The following is a 20316-nucleotide window of genomic DNA, read 5'->3' on the forward strand; positions in this document are numbered from 1 at the left end:
TTTTGCAATAACGGGATGAAGCGGCTGCCTCACTTTATGAGGCTATTCTATGACATAGTGAATGTCCCTAGGGTCGCTCTTGTGGATGTACACGAAGCCCGAAAAAGTGGTGCCCAAGTCGAAAGCCACCATGACCTTAGCGGAGATCTCCATGCCTCGGTAGAAGATGTCGTCCATGTTTGGCTTCTCATCTCTAAGAGTGCTTGCTTTACATGGAGGCGCATACATGACTCTGGGATGGAGAGAGAGATAGAGTGAGAGAAATAGAATTACTTATTGCATTACATTAGAATTGTAATGTTACAATCAATTGATCACTTAGATGTTGAATTTAGGTGCAACAAACACAAAACGATGGCTACATTTACAACCTTCACATATATATGTGTGTACATATATATCTGTTTATGCATGTATGTAGGCACTAAGTACAAGAGCATAGTATCCGAAGGTTAGACGCTTCCTCTTGGGTATAGTCCTTTTTTAATCGTAGTGTTGCGGTCATTGAGCCACTCATGCATGGATTACCATAATATACCTTTGGTTTTACCACGGTTGCGACTGCGATGATATCTAAAGAGGTGCAGCTGGCCTTTGGCACTACTAGCTTCTACTTAGTTCTACTAGTATGTGTATGTATCTATGTGTTTGTATGATAATATATATATCCTCAGGGAGAGAACTGTAATGTTACGATCAATTGATCACTTAGACATTGAATTTACGTGCAGCCAACACAAAACAATGCCTAGATTTACAGCCTTCACATATATATGTGTGAACATTCTGTTTATGCATGTATGTTCGTGAAGCCCAAACGAGTGGTGCCCATGTCCAAAGCCACCATCACCTTAGCCGAGACCTCTATACCTCGGCAGAAGATGTCGTCCATGTTTGACTTCTCATCTCTGAGAGTGCTTGCTTTACATGGAGGCACAGACTTGACTCTGGGATGGAGAGAGAGATATAAAGTGAGAGAAATAGAATTACTTATTGCATTACATTAGAATTGTAATATTACGATCAATTGATCACTTAGATGTTGAATTTAGGTGCAGCCAACACAAAATGATGGCTACATTTACAACCTTAACATACATATGTGTGTTAATGCATGTATGTAGGTACTAAGTATGGGAGCATAGCATCCGAAGGTTAGATGCTTCCTCTTGGGTATAGTCCTTTTTTAATCGTGGTGTTGCGGTCGTTGATCCACTCATGCATGGATTACCACAACGTACCTTTGGTTTTACCACAGTTGAGACTGCGATGATATCTAAAGAGGTGTAGTTGACCTTTGGCACTACTAGCCTCTACCTAGGTCTACTAGTATGTATATGTATCTACATGTTTGTGTGGTAATATACTTGTGTACGTATATTTAGATGAGTGAGAAGGGTAGAAAGCTTAATCTGATATTGCTCTTTGTAATTTAGATGTTAGACGAAAGACCAAGTGGTGAGGAGCAGCTAGCTGGATCTTCTTTTGGTTGGTTCACATCTGAGGTGGGCTCCCACTCGGGGTGGACATCGCCTCCATTGGACCCAAGTCTTGCATCGGTGAGAACAAGCAAATAAATAAATAATGTTTCTACGTAGTTAACAACCATGAGTGTCATAGTTTTTTTCTTTGTTATTTGCAAGCATAGCCATCCTACACCTACCCTTCTCAGATTCCTGCACCAGTCGTAGATCCTGGGGCTATCTCTTTACGAGAGCAGTACCTCCATTCGACGGAGGATTTTTTTGGCAGCTACACTCCATAGCAGCTTGCGACCTACGGCATTTCTTCGGAGACTACACCATGGGGGAGTCAAGGAGGGACTCCTTACCTACAGAGCCTCGCACCGACGGCACCTCACTCTACTCTCCCTTCCATTCGTCCTACTCCTATTCCATCGCAGGGTCCTACTTCCATGGCATCACAGGGTCTTACGCCACTCCATTCCACTCCAGCTTTGCCACAACATCGTCGACAGACTTCCTTTGGCACCGCGTGTCGACGCTCGTCTCAAGGCAGCGAGCACTGTGAGAGACGAAGTGGCGGCGGATCTTGTGGTTTCACATGTTTTGGTAGTGGCGGGGGAACAAAGTCCTCACTTTCAAACCGTGCCGCCCCTGACGCAGAGGACTAGGATACTGACACACCCATGCCAGATACGCATGGGTGCTACTACAAAGTTAAGTATGGAAGCGAGGTTGATTTCCGCACTGCATAGGGCAGAGAATTTTGACGCCATCTAAAAATTCTTATACATTCAACGTATAAGAATTGTTTTATAAAGTTCAGAGACCAACTACCCGATCATGCACGGTACATTGACGATGCTTTGTTAGCTAGATTTCCAAATGCCCCCGATCAACATTTTTCACAACAATGGTTGGAGGGCTACATAAAGAAATTTCTAAAAAACAAGCAGTCTAGTGTGCGGCACGCAGCAGCCAACCAGGTCAGATATCCAGACAGGAGTTACTGTGGTGGCAACATGGCAGACGCAAAGTGGGAGTGGGCAATTCAAGACAAGAGAGATCAAGTTGCGATGGGCTCATCATATAGACAACAACGCGAGGCTTGCGCAAGGGAAACTCCCATGCACTATGGCTCAGGAGGCAAGGGAGCTTGGAAGGATAAATATGTAAGATTATTTGAATTATAACATCGATCATTGATTATAAAGATTGTAGTTGATAATTGCTAACTTAGAAAAATTGCTAACTTAGTTGATAATTGTAGTTGATAATTGCTAACTTAGGAAAATGTCACTCTCTCTTGACCAACCAGAGAGATGGTCAAATATCGGGAGAAACATATATAATTTGATACTTGGTGATGGTTGTTTGAAAACAACCACATCTCTCACGAGCAATTTGACCTGACGGTTGGACCACTACAAGCAGTAAGTTTAAACAAGTAGTTTTGTATCAATTGTTTTGAGCTGTGGATAATTGTTTAATTTGGTTTGGGTTTATGTAGAGTCAATCTGATCCAACATACGTGCCGCTGGACGACGACGAGGATTAGATAAAAAAATGTTTTGTCAAAACTTTGTAAAGTCCCAATGTGGCACAATGTATATACAACTATTTACTTTTTATTGTAACTTTTTTAAATAGTTGATCTTCTACATTTTTAATTGTTAAGGTTAAGTAAATTCAATTTCAATTTTTTGGTATTTTTTATACTTTTCGAAAAAACAATTGATGTCTTATTGTTTTTATGCAGGTCAAAAATAAAGGTGCTCATTTGGGCCACCCAAATTGAGCACCTATATTTTTGAATTGGAGTTTAGCGGTAATATACGCGGTAATAGCAGCAACAAAGGTCACGATAATAGCAGCGGGTATATTGCTGCAACTATTACTACGCTTATTGCTAATAAACCACTACCGCATTCATAGCCACGGTTATTGCCGCCCACACAAATTTTTCTCTCTCCTTTTTCGTTTGTTTTTCCGCGGCAATGTTGGTTTTTTTTTACAACTCCTCTTATTGTGCTAAGTGGATTCTTGTGGTGTACCTTTCTAGCTCTCCTAATTAAAAATAGAGTCCTTGACTTTCTTGTCCCAACATATACACATACTCACGTACCGGCAGAATGAAATACAATGTAAAGCAGGGAAAGGTAAAGTGAGTGATAGTCATACATACAAACTATAGATAGAATAGGGAGTATGAAGATTACCTGATGCATCTTGTGCCAATCGTGGGACTTCAACCCATACAATTGAACGCTTCCACCCTTATTCGCTTTTGTGAAATCTCCCATTAGCGACCTCATGTATCCTGTTGGTGTGCGAATAGAGGTGATGGTCCCCTTCACCTTGTCTAATTATTATTTTTCTAGCATCCATGGTGCTTTAGGAAGCACAATATTTCCATTTGGGGCACGCCGTGGAGTGGCAGAGGTGGGGGACGTTTTAAAAGCCTCAAATCCTCCCTCGCACCCAAAGAGTTCTTCTTGCCAATAATGTGGTCCCATAGTGCTTTGGCTACATTCTTGAATATGTGCATGGGATCCAAGAGGTGTTGTATTTTTAAATCCTTCCAATATGGAAGCCTTAAAAATATGGAATACCTTGACATACCTTTTGGTGGAGGACATGGAGCCGGATTGTTGTTGTGGTGTTCCTCCCAAATGGTTGCCCAATCTATGTTCTTTAGAGGAGCCTTCCCATTTCTTGGAGTCTTGTGCTTCTTATGCCCTTGGGGTAAGAAATGATGGTTGTTTGGATAGATTACCTTGTGCAAGGACTCTGGCCTCTGCGTCACCAACGATGGCCCGCAAATAGGACATGCATTGTGCCCCAATGTGGACAACCTTGCATACATATCATATGGTTAGAGAGATGAGTGAACTAAAGTGAGCTAAAGAGAGAGAGAGAGGGAATGAGGGAAAGAGAGATAGAGGACAGGGGGTTACCGGAAACCACTCCAAGCCCAGGACAGTCGTGTATAATCCACATAAGGATTCCCCTCACTTGAGCCTCTCTCCCCCCCTTTGCAAGTGATACATCAACAACAAGAATTGCCTCTGCATAACTCCTCTAACTCCTCAATGCGAGGCTCAAGGTAAATGTCAATATTTAACACTTTGTACTTCCTTGGCGCAAGCAAGGAAAGAAGTATATTGCCCTTCTTGGTTGTCTCCCATGGTGGAATATTGTAGTTGACGATCACCACAGGCTAAGTGCTCCATGAAGTAGACTTAGTGCCGAAGGGGTTGATACCATCACTTGCTAACCCAAGCCTCAAGTGTCGAGGCTCCAATCCAAACTCTGGACAAAGAGAGTCAGAGGGAGCAAAAGAGGGAGAGAAAGAAAGAGAGAGAGGGAGAAAGAGAGGGAAAGAGGGAGAGAAAGAGAGGGATAAAGTGGATAGAGGGAGAGAAAGGGAAAGAGGGATAGATAGAGGGAGAGAGGGAAAGAGGAAGAGATCTATGGAAAGAGTGAGAGGAAGAGAGAGAGAAAGTGGAAAGAAAGGGAAAGAGGGAGAGAAAATTGAGAGAGATAGCGTGAGAGAGGGAAAGAGTGAGAGAAAGAGAGAGATAGAGGGAAAGAGGGAGAGAAAGATAGGGAAAGAGAGAGAGTAGATAGAGAGAGAGAGAGAGAGAGAGAGAGAGAAAGAGAGAACTATAGAGAGATAAGGAAAGTGATAGAGAGAGAGAGAGAGAGAGAGAAAGAGGGAAAAGAGGGTGAGAGAGAAAGAAGTTAAGGAGATGAAAATTGGGCTCCAAAGGGATACATGAGTAGCCAACACCAAGATTACCTTCAAGGCGAGGACGCTTTGTTGAGCGAAGGCCAGCCAATCCCCAAGCTTGGAGGGTGTAGGTATAAGACAAGGGGTTCCACTTGTAAAACATGCTGATCTATGTTCTGCAATAACGAGATGAAGCGGCTTCCTCAGTTTGTGAGGCCAATCTAGGACATAGTCGATATCCCTGGGGTCGCTCTTGTGGACATATGCGAAGTCAGAAAAAGTCGTGCCCAAGTCCAAAGCCACCATGACCTTAGCCAAGACCTCCATGCCTCGGCAGAAGATGTTGTCCATGTTTGGCTTCTTATCTCTGCGGGTGCTTGCTTGACATGGAGGCACAAACATGACTCTCAAATGGAGCTTCCGCTTCGTAGTTCAACTGCATAACCAAGAAGGGGAGAGCGAGAGGGAGAGAGAGAGAGAGAGAGAGAGAGAGAGAGAGAGAGAGAGAGACTTAGTGAGAGAAATAGAATTACTTAGTGCATTACATTAGAATTGTAATGTTACGATCAATTGATCACTTAGATGTTGAATTTAGGTGCAGCCAACACAAAACGATGGCTACATTTACAACCTTAACATATATATGTGTGTACATATATATCTGTTTATGCATGTATGTAGGCACTAAGTACGGGAGCATAGCATCCGAAGGTTAGATGCTTCCTCTTGGGTATAGTCCTTTTTTAATAATGGCGTTGTGGTCATTGATCCACTCATGGAAGGATTATCGCAATGTACCTTTTCTTTTACCACGGTTGAGTCTGTGATGATATCTAAAGAGGTGCAGTTGACCTTTGGCACTCTAGCCTCTACTTAGGTCTACTAGTATGTGTATGTATCTACGTGTTTGTGTGCTAATATATATATCCTTTGGGATAGAATTGTAATGTTACGATCAATTGATCACTTAAACGATGAATTTAGGTGCAAACAACACAAACGATGGCTACATTTACAACCTTAACATATATATGTGTGTACATATATATATGTTTATGCATGTATGTAGGCACTAAGTATGGGAGCATAGCATCCGAAGGTTAGACGCTTCCTCTTGGGTATAGTACTTTTGTAATTGTGGCATTGTGGTCATTGATTCACTCATGCGTGGATCATTGATCCACTCATGCATGGATTACCGTAACATACCTTTGGTCTTACCACGGTTGAGACTGCGATGATATCTAAAGAGGTGCATTTGACCTTTGGCACTACTAGCCTCTACTTAGATCTACTAGAATGTATATGTATCTACGTATTTGTGTGCTAATATACTTTTGTACGTATTTATAGATGAGTGAGTAGGGTAGAAAGCTTAATCTTATATTGCTCTTTGTAATGTAGATGTCAGACGACATACCAACTAGTGAGGAGCAATCAACTGGCTCTTATTTTGGTTGGTTCATATCTCCAGTGGGCTCCCACCTAGGGTGGACATTGCCTCCAGTGGACCCGAGTCTTGCGTTGGTGAGAACAAGCAAAGAAATAAATAATGTTTCTATGTAGTTAATCATAAACCATGAGTGTCATAGATTTGTTTTTTGTTATTTGCAGGCATGGCTACCCTTCTCAGATTCCTCCACCGGTCGTAGATCCTGACCAAGTTTTATAAAGTTTAGAGACCAACTTCCAGATCATGCACGGTACATTGAGGATGCTCTATTTGCTAGATTTCCAAACACCCCCGATCAACGTTTTTCACAACAATGGTTGGAGGGCTACATAAAGACATTTCTAAAAAACGAGAAGTCTAGTGTGTGGCGCGCAACAGCCAATCAGGTCAGAGATCTAGACACGAGTTACCGCGGTGGCAACATGGTAGACACATAGTGGGAGTGGGAAATTCAAGAGAAGAGAGATCAAGCTGCAACAGGCTCATCATATAGACAACAACACGAGGCGCACACAAGCCAAACTCCCACGCACCATGGCGCAGGAGGCAAGGGAGCTTGGAAGTATAAATATGTAAGATTATTTGAATTTTAACGTTTTTCGGTGATTATAAAGATTCTAGTTGATGATCTGGTATTGTTATTGCTAACTGAGAAAAATCTCACTCTCTCTCGACCAACCTGAGAGATGGTCAAGTATCGGGAGCAGCATAAAGAATTTGAGACTTGGTGATGGTTGTTCAAAAACATCTCTCGTGAGCAATTCGATGCGGCGGTTGGACCACTACAAGTGGTAAGTATAAACAAGTAATTTTATATCAATTGTTTTGAGTTGTGGATAATTGTTTAATCTGGTTTGGGTTTATGTAGAGTCAAAGTGACCCAACATATGTGCCTCTGGACGACGACGAGGATTAGATTAAAAAATGTTTTGTCAAAACTATCGTAAATTCCCAATGTGGCACAATGTATATACAACTATTTACTTTTTATTTGAACTTTTTTAAATAGTTGATCTTCCATATTTTTAATTGTCAAGGTAAAGTTGATTCAATTTCAGTTCTTTGGTATTTTTTATACTCGTCCAAAAAAAAAAATGATGTTTTATTGCTTTATGCAGGTCAAAAATAAAGGTGCTCATTTGGGCCACCCAAATTTGGGTGGCCCAAATTAGCACCTTTATTTTTGAATTAGCGTGTAGCGGTAATAAGCGCGGTGATAGCAACGGCAAAAGGTCGCGGTAATAGTAGCATATATATTTCCGCGAGTATTACCACGCTTATTACTGAGAAACCACTACCGCGTTCATAGCCGCGGTTATTGCCGCCCCTGCAATTTTTTCTCTCTCTTTCTTCCTTTGTTTTTTCGCGGCAATGTTAGGGGTTATAGACAACTCCTCTTATAGTGCAAGTTGCACCAAAAGTGCACATTTTGCAGATGTACATGCTTTAGATTTGAAACCAAACATTACTACCAGATGGGAAATTTTCCGATGTTTAGTAGTTTTTTCACCAAAAATGGTCACTTTTAGGTCTAAAAATATTTAAAAAGGCCAAAAAATGAGAAAATGATCAACTTTCATGCAAAATACCCAAAAATAGGGAGAAAACCATGGTGGAAGGATTTTGTCTAAGCTAGAACCCCTATAGCTAGATTATATCAATTCAAAATTCCCTTTTGTATTTATTCTCAAATGGAATCTATGGTGGAAGACTACATTCCTATCTCTATTACTTCTTCTTTGAGCTATTGCCCTCAACACGCTCTCCATCTAGGTGAGGCTAAAACAAGATCTCAAATAAAAAAATTGAGTGATAAGCCCTATGCGCTAGTTCTGTACGACTATGATCCCCAACACACTAGCTGTGTAGATAACTTTATTTCTTGAGAATTGTTGCCAAAGAAACATAGCACGCAAGCATGTTGCATAACCAACCAATGCATCAATCAATAATTTTTAAGACAACCATCCATGCAAGGTATCTTTCCATAAAGCATAAACCATAATCCATAAATCATATACCATAAACCATAAGCCATCATGGTTGTGACAACCGTACATCATGAACCAACTTGGATGCCATCACGACAAACAATAAATTAATATGGCTACCACAATCATAAACCACACACATATACTGAAAATTTGGTAGCATAACCGTAGTATGAACCATACTATAAAAATATTCCAAGAGAAAACCAGCACGGTTTACTTAGTCAATTATTAACAATGATGAAGGAAATTTGGAATGGCAGCCTCTACACCAAAACAAACTCCATTGCGCCACAAGGGAAATGAGATGAGGGCACCACCTAGTCTTGGAAGCGTAGACTAGGACCGCTACACAAAGAGAGAGAGAGAGAGAGAGAGAGAGAGAGAGAGAGAGAGAGAGAGAGAGAGAGAGAGAGAGAGAGAGAGAGAGCTATCACTATGAATGAAGCATTAACCTTAGTGTGTGTATAAGGAATGGATAACTTCAAGAACTCCCAACACAAATAGCATGTAGATTACTAAACAACAACTCAAGAATTAGCCAAAATCACATCAAGCACTCTCACACACACATAAAAGATCTCTCTTAATTAACATAAGTAAGAGGAGGGGAGGTTACTAGCATAAAACAATTTGCACTCTAGAATGTGCAAGAATAGAGTGAATGAATGAGGTTTATGGGCTCATGATGAGTGATACAAAGACTCAATGGACCTGAGCGAGACTTGAAATTACAAAGGAAGGGGGCCTCTTTATATAGGAAAGAGAGTGATTAGGAGTGAGGTTAAGATCCAAGTGAAATTTGTACAAATGAATCTTGATTAGGGACATTCAACCAATGAAGAAGCTCCTTCCAAGTGATTTGTTGACCAATTTGCAACTAGTTGGCTCCATCATCACTTGTGTTGTCTTCACTCCTTCCTCCATAGCTTGAGTCCAAGAGCTTCCTTATTTTAAAATTTAAAGAATCTACATAAAATCAATACATGTCTAGTAATAATAGAAAGGGGTTGAATAAGAACTTATGAATTACAACAAGATTAAGCATGATTTGAGAGGTGATTAGAAGAGGAATTTGTGATGGTTTTTGAGTTTGAGAGAGAGGAGGAACGAGGGGAGGGTGAGAAGACTAATGGCTTATTTTAGAGAAGGACTCAATGTGGAAAAGGAAGGGTGTGTGTGTAAAGGTAGAGGGGTGGTCTCCACCACAGTTGAAAAAGCTGGCGTCCGCCATTTTGGCCATATCTTCGAGACTGTAGATGCAAAAATTATAAAACAAACATGGTCAAAATCTTCAGGTCATCAGCTGCAACTTTGATGAAGATAGCTTTTCTTGGATCGGAGTGGAAGTATTTTTTAAAAATCCAGCAACATCATGTGTCTGTTTTCTTCCTTTGCCAAGTCTTCCACCTAGGTCCCATCTGTTTGAATCATCATATGGCTCCAAATCCATGATGATATGAGCCACTCATGACCCTTGAATCATGGGTGCATGGCTCCACAACCTCATCATATCTTTTCTTTTCACATTTACATATTTTCCCTTCCCTTTACCACTAGGTTCTCCCTTTCACCTCTGGTGAACTAGTCAAGGAAAAATTCCCATCAAATCATTTTTTGAATTTTTCCAAGAGGTTGTTCTCACTCTTTCTTTTATTGTAAACCTCTAGAAGCAAGGAAAACCAACAAAATATAGTAAGCAAAAATTTGTGATAGGCTCAGATCAACAACAATAAATGAAAAGAGGAACTTCAATCCACTAAAAAGATTTGAATCATCCTAAAACAAGACTCTCACACTTGGAGATGAACCATACTAGCACAAGACAGGATACAACATAGCTATATGCAACAACTCCCATGTTCTTTTATGATTAATAAAAAGTCCAACCAATGTGTAAAAAAAATCATAAAATGACCAAATAAACATGGTAAAAGATTATGCAAATGATATACATTGACCATGCATCCATTGTTTGTTATGTGAGACCAAACCAGGCCAAAACGGTGCAAAACTATGTGTATTTGTATCTTTCTATGATTTTAGAGATGCAGAGACACCATCGAAAAATGGCCCTTGTTAAGTATTGAGCCTATTTACCTCTTTTAATTTTTTGTTATTAAAAACCCACATTTGTAAAGCCCCTGTTATGAGGAGAATCCATTGTGCGTGAAGAAAAATCACTCCTCGAAAAACAAAAAATTCACAGACACTCTCGACCTTATAGATCAAAGAAAACCTTGTATATTCTAAAGCAAGCATCAAGACAGTGGTACTTGAAGTGTGATCGATGGATGCTAGACCATGGATTCATAAAATGCAATTCAGATCATTGTGTCTACACAAAGAATTTGGGAGACAGGATGTTCATCATCCTAATGTTGTATGTTGATGACATGCTGATTGCAAGTGCTAACATGTAGGATATCAAAGATCTAAAAGAGGAGTTAGTGTCTAAATATTTTTCAATGAAAGATTTAGGTGTTGCAAAGAGGATACTTGGTATAAATATATCCACAGGCAGGACAAAGAAGACACTAAAGCTATCTCAAGAGGATTACATCAAGAAGGTACTAGACAGATTTGAAACGTAACATACAAAATTGGTTTCTACACCTTTGGCTAGTCACTTTAGACTGACCAAGAATATGTGTCCAAAGACACACGAGGAGATAGCCTATATATTTAAAGCTCCATATGCGAGTAGGTTCTCTAATGTATATTATGGTCTGGATAAGGTCAAATATTGCACATGCAATGGAGTTAAGACACCATGCATGAAGAAGAATCACTCGCCAAAAAACCAAAATCTCACGACAGCCAGTCTTGAGCTTGAAGACAGATCACTCGCCAAATGTTCCCTTTTCCCAGAATATTTTGGCCGGATGGCGATTGTAACACGGTTGGAAAACGGCCAATCAGTTGGCCGGTTGGTGGGTGGCTGGTAGTCAATGGCCAGTGGTGGCTGGTCATCAAAATTCAATGGGCGATGGTTAATTTGAAGGTGAAATTTTCTTATCAAGGACGGCCACACATGGGCACATTGGAGAGTCCAACTTAAACTTGTCTACACAAGGGCATCTACCCATATCCCTTCTACACACAAAAGGAATTGTGGTACATTTTGAAGTTGATGCAACAAGATGAGGGTGAGGTGGTGAGAGTGAAGCAAGGTGGGAGCTCTATTAAGGGTATAATCCCTTCGTAACATACTTTTTGTTTGAAGTATTGAAGCCATTGAGAGGTTGCTTTCTAGTGGATGTAGTCCACATTGGGTGAACCACGTATATCGTGTTCTCTCTCTCTCTCTCTCTCTCTCTCTCTCTCTCTCTCTCTCTCTCTCTCTCTCTCTCTCTCTCTATACTCTATAATCCCTCCATTAAGTAAGCTAATCTAATATCTACTTAGCTACGTCCTATTTCCTAAGATGCCTTTCACTTTGCCATTAAGAACCATTAGATACATTTGACACAAGGAGAGAAACATAGTTTTCCACCATGTTGACCGCTGGGTCAACGACACAACATAACTCAAGTTTCGTACCAAAGTCTTATCTTTTGCGAGTTATGAAATGCTGCGGATTATGGCTATAAACGTCATTTGTAATGAGTAGTTATTCTAGTTTTAGAAGCCGGGGTGCAATGGCACTTCTAGATTGTAAATACAAAGCCATTCGACCCTTTCAACCCCATTTTTGGTTAACCTAAGGTAGCCTTAGTATATAAGGTACCTAGGTCATTTTGTAAAGAGGACCTTAATCATAATCAAACTTTAGCGCTGCCGTCTACTGTGTGTGAGAGAGACAGAGAGTGAGTGTGAGCTTCATCCTCTTGCTATGCCCTGCTCGCTGAAAACATTGGAGATCGGAATGCACCATTGTTGTAGTCTCGAGGAGAGCTACGCGACAACGCCAAGCATTCCACACGAGACAAAGCGCACATGCTGAAGCATCTACGAGCTATTCGTGGCCGTAAGTGTATCAAACGATGTCTGTTTTCTGCGTGCTAGTAGTCTATAGAATCGTGGCGACATAAGCTACGCATAGGTACTCATAAATTTTAGTTTCGGGCACTTTCAAAATTTTGCTCTGTCATCCTACGCGTTTAGAGTGAGGGTTTTGAGTGTAGAAGCTTAAGGACAGGTGTATCCTAGTGAGGGGATGGTACCGGTGTTCCTTAAGTTTCGTACGAATCTGGCATGATTAGGTGAGTTACCTTATGTATGTGTGTATGTGGCTAGGTGGCGTAGTTGAGAGCAGTGAGGTTCTTGATTGTGGTTTAGTTGGCCTTCCAGAGTGTTGTATGTGTAGGATGGTCTCAGCTTGACAAGCTAAAGAGATTTCCTCCGTGTGCCTATCGTGTCATCTATGTCCTCGATTGACATTATGTTGATCTAGGTAGTGTTTGCATGCACTTCATGGGTGTGTGAGTCGCTTCCCGTCCAACATTGGCACCGTTGCCGGGGACACAAGGGCCTAGGTAGGTTTCCTACTAACACTCGTGTGATGGTTGCTTGATTTAGTTTCGGCTAAAGAAAGCATTTTTCTTAAGTGGATCCGGAAGAGGATATTCTACGATCAAGTGGATAGCCAGGAAGCGTGTGTCTTGCCGAGGGTCTGCGACTAGATAGGTTTAGTTAGGATCTGTGGATTAGATTAGTTGGTGGTGATGGAGTGATTTGTGAGGTGATAAAGGCGTTTACTAGTCCGTGTGTGGTAGTGAAGCGTTTTTCTACTCATAGATGCAAAACCCCATATGATTTGTAGGAGTCGCTTTAGGTAAGTGATCCGATTCTGATCTAGAGCTATTCAGCATTGAATTATTTGCTAAAGTGCTTGATTGCATTTGAAATCACGGAAAAGTGTGCTTTTGAGGGTAAAAATTCATTAAACAAGCTTTTGTGGATATTTTTGTATGACTGACTGATGGTGTGCATATAAAAGAGTATTTGCAAGGGTTCTGTGAAGAAAACCTGCAATTCTGTAAACAAAGACATCCTACGCGTAGGATCTCTCAAGGGGGTTCTGGAGACCAAATTTTGAAATTCTGAGTTGACCAGTGTGTTCAGAGGAGGGTAGGTTTTACCCTAGTAACATATTGACTTGGGTGTTTTTCCCTATTTTTGTTGACCAAAAGCCAAAAGGCGGAGTCAAAAAACGTAAAAATTCAAAAAAGTCTTAAATTGAGTGATTGTTGCATGTTTTTGCAATTGTGAAGCATGCTTGCACTTGCTGAGAGCATAAGAAAGCATCAGAGACACTTCAGTCTGAAAAAATCAGTAGTAGACATCCTACGCATAGGATGTCTACAGGGTGATCTGGTGGAAATTTTGAAAATCTGAGGTTACCAGTGTGTTTAGAAGGTAGGTTTTACCCTATTTTCACCTGGAAAGTGGAAATTTGACCAAATTTTGACAGATCAAAGCCAAAAGACGAGAATTGCTAGACATCCTACCCAAATTATGCCCAAGGCATAATTTTTGAGACCAAACCATAGGATTACTTCAAAGGCATGTTCTAAATGTTGTCTTGAGTGCATGTGATAAATTTCATCTCATTTGGGTCAGTGAAAGGGAAGATTGAGCGGACTTTAGCACTTTTGACTGAAAAAGGAAAGAATAGCTAGTTTTGGGGTCTTTTGACATCCAAACCAAAATCTGAGCATAGCACTGGGTTGCTGACATCAAGGGGAAGCGTTGGGTCAAGTCTGGGGTCAAACAGGCCAAAAAGACATCCTACTCGTAGGATGTCATATGTGTGATTTTGCACTCCAAACTTAATTTTGAGCATACCACAGTGATCAGCACCTTAAGGAGAGTATGTGGTTCAAATTTGGGGCAATTCTGAGCAAAACGACATCCTACGCGTAGGATGTCTACTTCATAATTCTGAAACCAAAATTCTATTGTGACCATACCATGCTGTCATATAGCCTTAGGCAAGCCTCCTAGTCAAATTTGGTCCAATTTGGAGTTGATTTGACTTGGGAATTCATTAGTACAGACATCAGGCTTTTGAAACAGATTCTTGATCATTTGACCAACCTATAGGTGTCAGAATCAAAAAGTAAAAACAGCTGTGAGTTTAGCACATCAAGGGGAAGCTATAGTGCAAGTTTGAGCTGAAACAGAGCAGTAAGACATCCTACGCGTAGGATGTATCCAGCTTGATTTAGGACTCCAAACCAACCTATGAGCACATCACTGTGATCAGCACATCAAGGAGAAGCTGGGGTGAAAATTTCAAGTCATTCTGAGAAAAAAGACAGCCTACGCGTAGGATGTCTCAAGGCCATTTTTAGGTCCAAATGAAATTGTGAGCATACCATTGTGTTGCTAGACTTAAGGGGAGTCTCTAGACCAAATTTTCTTAAATTCTGAGCAAAAAGACATCCTACGCGTAGGATGTCTCCAGGCCTGTTTTAGGGACCAACTGTCATTTTGACCATTCTAAACTGCATTTCACTGTTTTGGCCATAACTTTCACAAACGGTATCGGATTGGAAAAGTTTTTATATCAAAACGTAGCTTGAGAGCGGCTCTACAGACCTTAGAGCAAAACATTAACTAAATATATGCCTACAACAACCATTTAATTCAATTTTGAAAAAAACATCGTTTAAGGCCTCAAAATTCATCCGCAAGTTAGGGGTGTCTAAAAGCAACAATTTGCAAGAATTGTGACGAAACGGTTGCGCTTTTGGACATAGTTTCGACTTTTCCCTAACCAAAGCACTTGAACACAGTGGACTAAGTCTACTTGAACCAAGCAAAAGCTCTTAAGCCCAGAAATCATGTCTACCCTAGATTCAAACGCAGCTTACATAAGCTTGGAGATCCCGACGATAGAGGAATATCCTCCCACAATGGATCTTCCAAACTTGCAATTGATAAAGATCCATCATGTTGAGAGAGTTTGGATGATTGGTTATGAGAGTGAAGGACTATATAGATACATTGACGACAATGAGGTCAATCTTTATAGGTGCTCAGATCCATACCTAGAAGAAATAACAGATTACAAGCTCTTATATGTCTACACATATGGAGTCGACTATCAATGGAGATCTATAGTTGTCGACAAGTATGAACGAGAATACAGAGTTGTAGAAAGCACAAATCCACAGACTGTACTAGAAAGAGGTGGATATTTGGTCAATGAAGGACCACAAATGCCTCCACTAAACACAAGAATTCCTATAGGAATTCTAAGAAGAGAGCCACCAGGATTCCCTTCAAGAGCGATAACGAGAGAAGGATTGGTAGAGTCTCTGGTTAGACTTGTAGACAATCGACGAGTTAGACCATACCAAGTCCAGAAATGGGCAAACAGAAAATACTCCGGAGATAAAGATCCGAGAGATCCCGTAGCGGCTTTTAGAAGAGTGATTCGAGCAGAGGAAGTTTCAGATTTTGCGACACAGTTTGCGGGATTGGATTGATTCTAGAAGATGATGCAGCTACATGGTTCGACTCGGTGGAAAAATGGGATTTTGAGACTCTAGATGAGCTGTTTGAGGAATTTATTGAAGAATTCTCGCCAAAAGGCATTGCTCACAACACGGTCTCGCAAATCCATAGATTCAAACAGAAACTGAATGAATCAGTACGCAAAGCATCATTACGACTCAAGAGATATGTTAAGCTCTGTCCGAGAGAGGAATTACCTACGCAAGCACGACTAATGCTGATCTTTATCCAGGGAATGAGACATGCAGGCCTTCAGAAGGATCTGCATATGATAAGGAGGATGACGCTAAACGAGTTGATCAAAGAAGCTCTTTATCTAGTGGATAACTGTGAGGCATACAAAGAAAAGGACTTAAAGAGTCAAGGAGATGACACATCCTCTGAGCACAGTGTTTCACAGATAAGTGAGTCCATTGCCAAACCAACGACACCTATTGATCAAGAAAAGCTTATCGACGACTTGTTCAAGAGGTTGATTCCTCTTGTAAGGTCTGATTCGTGAGAGCCAAAGTGGTGTGAAACTGAGAGAAAATGGATGAACCATACGGGGGAAGAGTGCTATTATAGCATGGAAAATGCTAGGGAGAGGTATTTCTGGATCCTCGATTTCTGGATCCTCGATTGCCCGAAAAAACCATACCAAATCAGGAAAATCACGACAAATGTATAAGGGATTGTTTAGCTCCCTAGTAGCTCAGAAAATGAAAATGTTGTACCAGTTCAAGTGGTTACGAGAGCACAAGCCCAAAAGAAAGCTGATGAGAATCCAGAGACAAAGAACACGGAAGGTGACATGAGTCCAGAGACAGATGATGGACCAAAGACAGACGCACCTAGTCAAAAAACCAAGAGCAAATGAAATAGTTGGAAGGCTAGAAACACTAGGATGAACACACGCAGGGAACAAGAGCAAAAATCCCTAGTTGAGAAGCTTACTAAAGCTGAGGAGAAGATAAAACAACATGAGGAAAAGGAGGCACCTTCTCTTACAAAGATGGTTAAACCTCTAAAAGAACCATCCACGGATGAGAAACCGAGAAGTGCTACTTCAGGAGGATCGGTGTTGGCAGAGAAGGTTAATGAGACATTAGATGCCCTCTTGAAAGCCTATGATGCGAGGCTCAAAAACAACCAAACCCAAGAACAGAGGTGGATGACATATCCCTATGTGGAATTAGAAAAGCAAAGGTTGGAAATGTGCAGGAAAATGATTCAAACAGCCCAATCTTTACTAGAACCACCAGTTGCAAAACCTGAGGATGTGATCCGCGTCATGCCTACACAAGTAATCCCACCAAACCAGGAACTAAAAGAGCCAGATTCTAGTCATGAGCACAGACCAAACCTCAAAGACCCAACATTAGAACCAAGGATAGTACTGAATACCACGGATAACTCTTCCAAGGGATTTCACCAAGCTATACCTAAGGATTGTAAAGAGATAGATGGTCTTGACAAATTGTGGAAACAAGTCAGAGAGGCCAATGAAGCCGATGACCTAAGAAGACGAGTAGACAAGACTGGTGATGAACGAGGAGTGTTTCTACCACCAATAGAGGAATTTGAGACTGGATCTCAAATGAATCTAGACGTGCGATCGTATTGGGGTGACAAAGGATCTGTACAATCTATGGATAGTCAACAACCCCATTCGCTAAGAACACTACCGTCCTACATGGGAGAGTACGAGACCAAGTCAGATGTGGTTGCAGTCCCATCACAGAGACTGTCTCCCAACAGTGCCATCGATTCAAAGGGGCTAGTAGATATTCTATCTTCCCCAGTCACCTGTACAATAATGCTAGCCGAGTTGCTCAAGATAAGACCAAACATGTGGGCTAATGTGGGTAAATGTCTAGAGAAATTTGGTGTAAAAACCCCAATGACTCAAATCGAGGAAGGCATCAAAGAGCTTGAAATGCCTCAACTAAATACTAGGCCAGTGCCATTAAAGAAGGTAGGCAAGTATTACAAGGGAGAAGATGCAAACACCACCCTTCCTGTGGAATTCAATGGTGTACAAACCATGGAAATCCTTGACAGTGGAGCTGGTGTGGCGATTGCAACCAAAGAGGTTTGGGAAAAATGGGGAAAACCTGCCTTGAGATCCACACGAATGACCCTGAAGCTTGCAGACGGACACAAGGAAAAGCCCCTAGGACTGCTAGAAAAAGTAATTGTTACTTCTTGTGGCATTGAATATGAACACACTTTTGCTGTTGTTGACTTTGGCAAGAAGAACAACTATGAAATCATTCTGGGAAGACCATTCATGCGACAATTGAAAATGGTCCAAGATTGGGGTTATGACCATATATACCTGAGACATATGGAAACCATAACAAAGATAAAATTGAGGGACCATAGCTACAGGGATGTGATGAGAACACCGGTTGGGGAGTTTGATTCCGCCACCGCAGTAGGATCAGAACTTCCAGCTTGGTTAGGTAAGCCTAAAGAGCTATGGATGTGTGGAGCTTCACAATGTGGTAGCTTGAAACGTAAGGAATGTATCCTAGAACGGGTTATAGAGGATATGAACTATATCCCAGAACCATTTCCTGAAGAAGAGTTAGAGCCTTTTGGATGGGAACACATCTTGGCTACTCTGGACGTGTGCGCCGTGGAGGATGCTCCCACAACAAAGTTTTGTGATGAAAATGGCTATGCTGTCGTTCCTTATTTTGCAGTGAGTGTAATCTAGGAAAACGAAGAGATCCAGACACCAACAAGCTCTCGAAATAAGGAGCAAACAAAGAAATGTGGAGAATCAAAAGATGAAGAATATGATGAGTTATATGACTCTGTAGAATACTGCGAGCTTCAAGAAGATCAACGACCCGGGAATCAATGTCATTGATAAAAAAATAAAGTGCATCAAAAGTGGATTCCAAAGTCCTCGGAGAAGACACAGCAACCACAAGCATCCTTATACATGGCTCCTAATAAGGATGAAAAGACTCATCTAGGAGGAATACAACCAAAGCAAAGAGCTAACAATGCTCTAATCAATGGGCTAGAAAAGTCCTCCAAGAAACTACCACCCACGAGCAAACAGACAGTAACTTTCCACTACCAGCCAAAAAATCAAGGGAAAGTACAAGAAGTCAACCTTGCTGAGGATAGTAGCGATAGTGATGAATCTTACGACATCCCCTATCATTAACTCAGGCCATCACTATCACCAACCCCTTCAGCAACAACCATGATAGGTCAAAAGAACAGGACAACGAGTCAAAGCCAAAAGGCTCAACAAATCTGGATACCAAAAAGCCAGATCGGCCAAAAACAGATATGGATCAAGAAGACAAAGATCTCTCATGACAAATCACAAGATCCAACACCAAAACAAAAAAAAGGAAAGCGTGCACGAACGGGTAAGAATATCACAAAGTTGCAAGCTTTCACAACTTAGGTTTGGGCTCCAAAGAAGTTGATTCAAGCACAAAAAAGTAAGGAATTCATTTGGATTCCAAAACAACCACAATATCAACTTTCAAATCCTGAATCCTGTCCCCAACCAAGCGTACAAGGGCTGAAACAAAGACCACTGTTGACTCACACAACAAAAAGGTGGATCCCAAAGAAGTCTCTTCAAACACAAACGAAGCACGGGAAAGTATGGGTTCCCAAACGAGAGCCAACAGCAAAACAGCCAATAATCGCAAAGAAATGGGTCCCAAATAAGAACAACAAAACTGTTGTCAGTGCATCACCGCTTGAATTCTTAGAATTCTTCCTACGATTACAGTACAGCTAGAAGAGAGCAAGTCGCTTCAATCAAGCAATGATACAGGAGCTTCAAAGACCATTACATTGCTTAGAATAGGAAGCCTCGCCAACAAATGCCAATAAGAAAATTGCTTATACCCACATCCTGCACAACATAAATTTTTTCCATGCATTGACTTTGTATGCATAATAGGGCTACATTACAAGGCCTGCATAGGCACAACTTTTACTTGCCCAAGCACAACACATACCCTTTGGGATACCCTGTCGTAAAAGATGACTCCAAATAGGAAGGGGGGAGGCATTCTGAATGCGGACCTAACATTATGACTATTAGAGGGCAATGTTTTGTGAGATGCATTGAATTTTGCATTTTATTGTGATAATTTTTTGACGAAATTTAGAGTTTATGCCCTCATAGTAGTGTTACAGAGGAGTATGGGGACAAAATCCATATATGAGCCCCTAGGGACATGT

The 20316-nt window shown here is 41.1% G+C and overlaps 1 pseudogene; it reads right to left on the reverse strand.

Moving 5' to 3' along the window:
• Positions 1 to 3580: 3580 nt before the first annotated feature.
• On the reverse strand, positions 3581 to 4329 carry LOC147456205 (uncharacterized; annotated as a pseudogene).
• Between the last annotated feature and the right edge of the window lie 15987 nt (positions 4330 to 20316).

This window comes from Adiantum capillus-veneris, chromosome 6, assembly GCF_014529385.1.
Source record: "Adiantum capillus-veneris isolate H3 chromosome 6, ASM1452938v2, whole genome shotgun sequence".
NCBI classification, from domain to species: Eukaryota; Viridiplantae; Streptophyta; class Polypodiopsida; order Polypodiales; family Pteridaceae; genus Adiantum; species Adiantum capillus-veneris.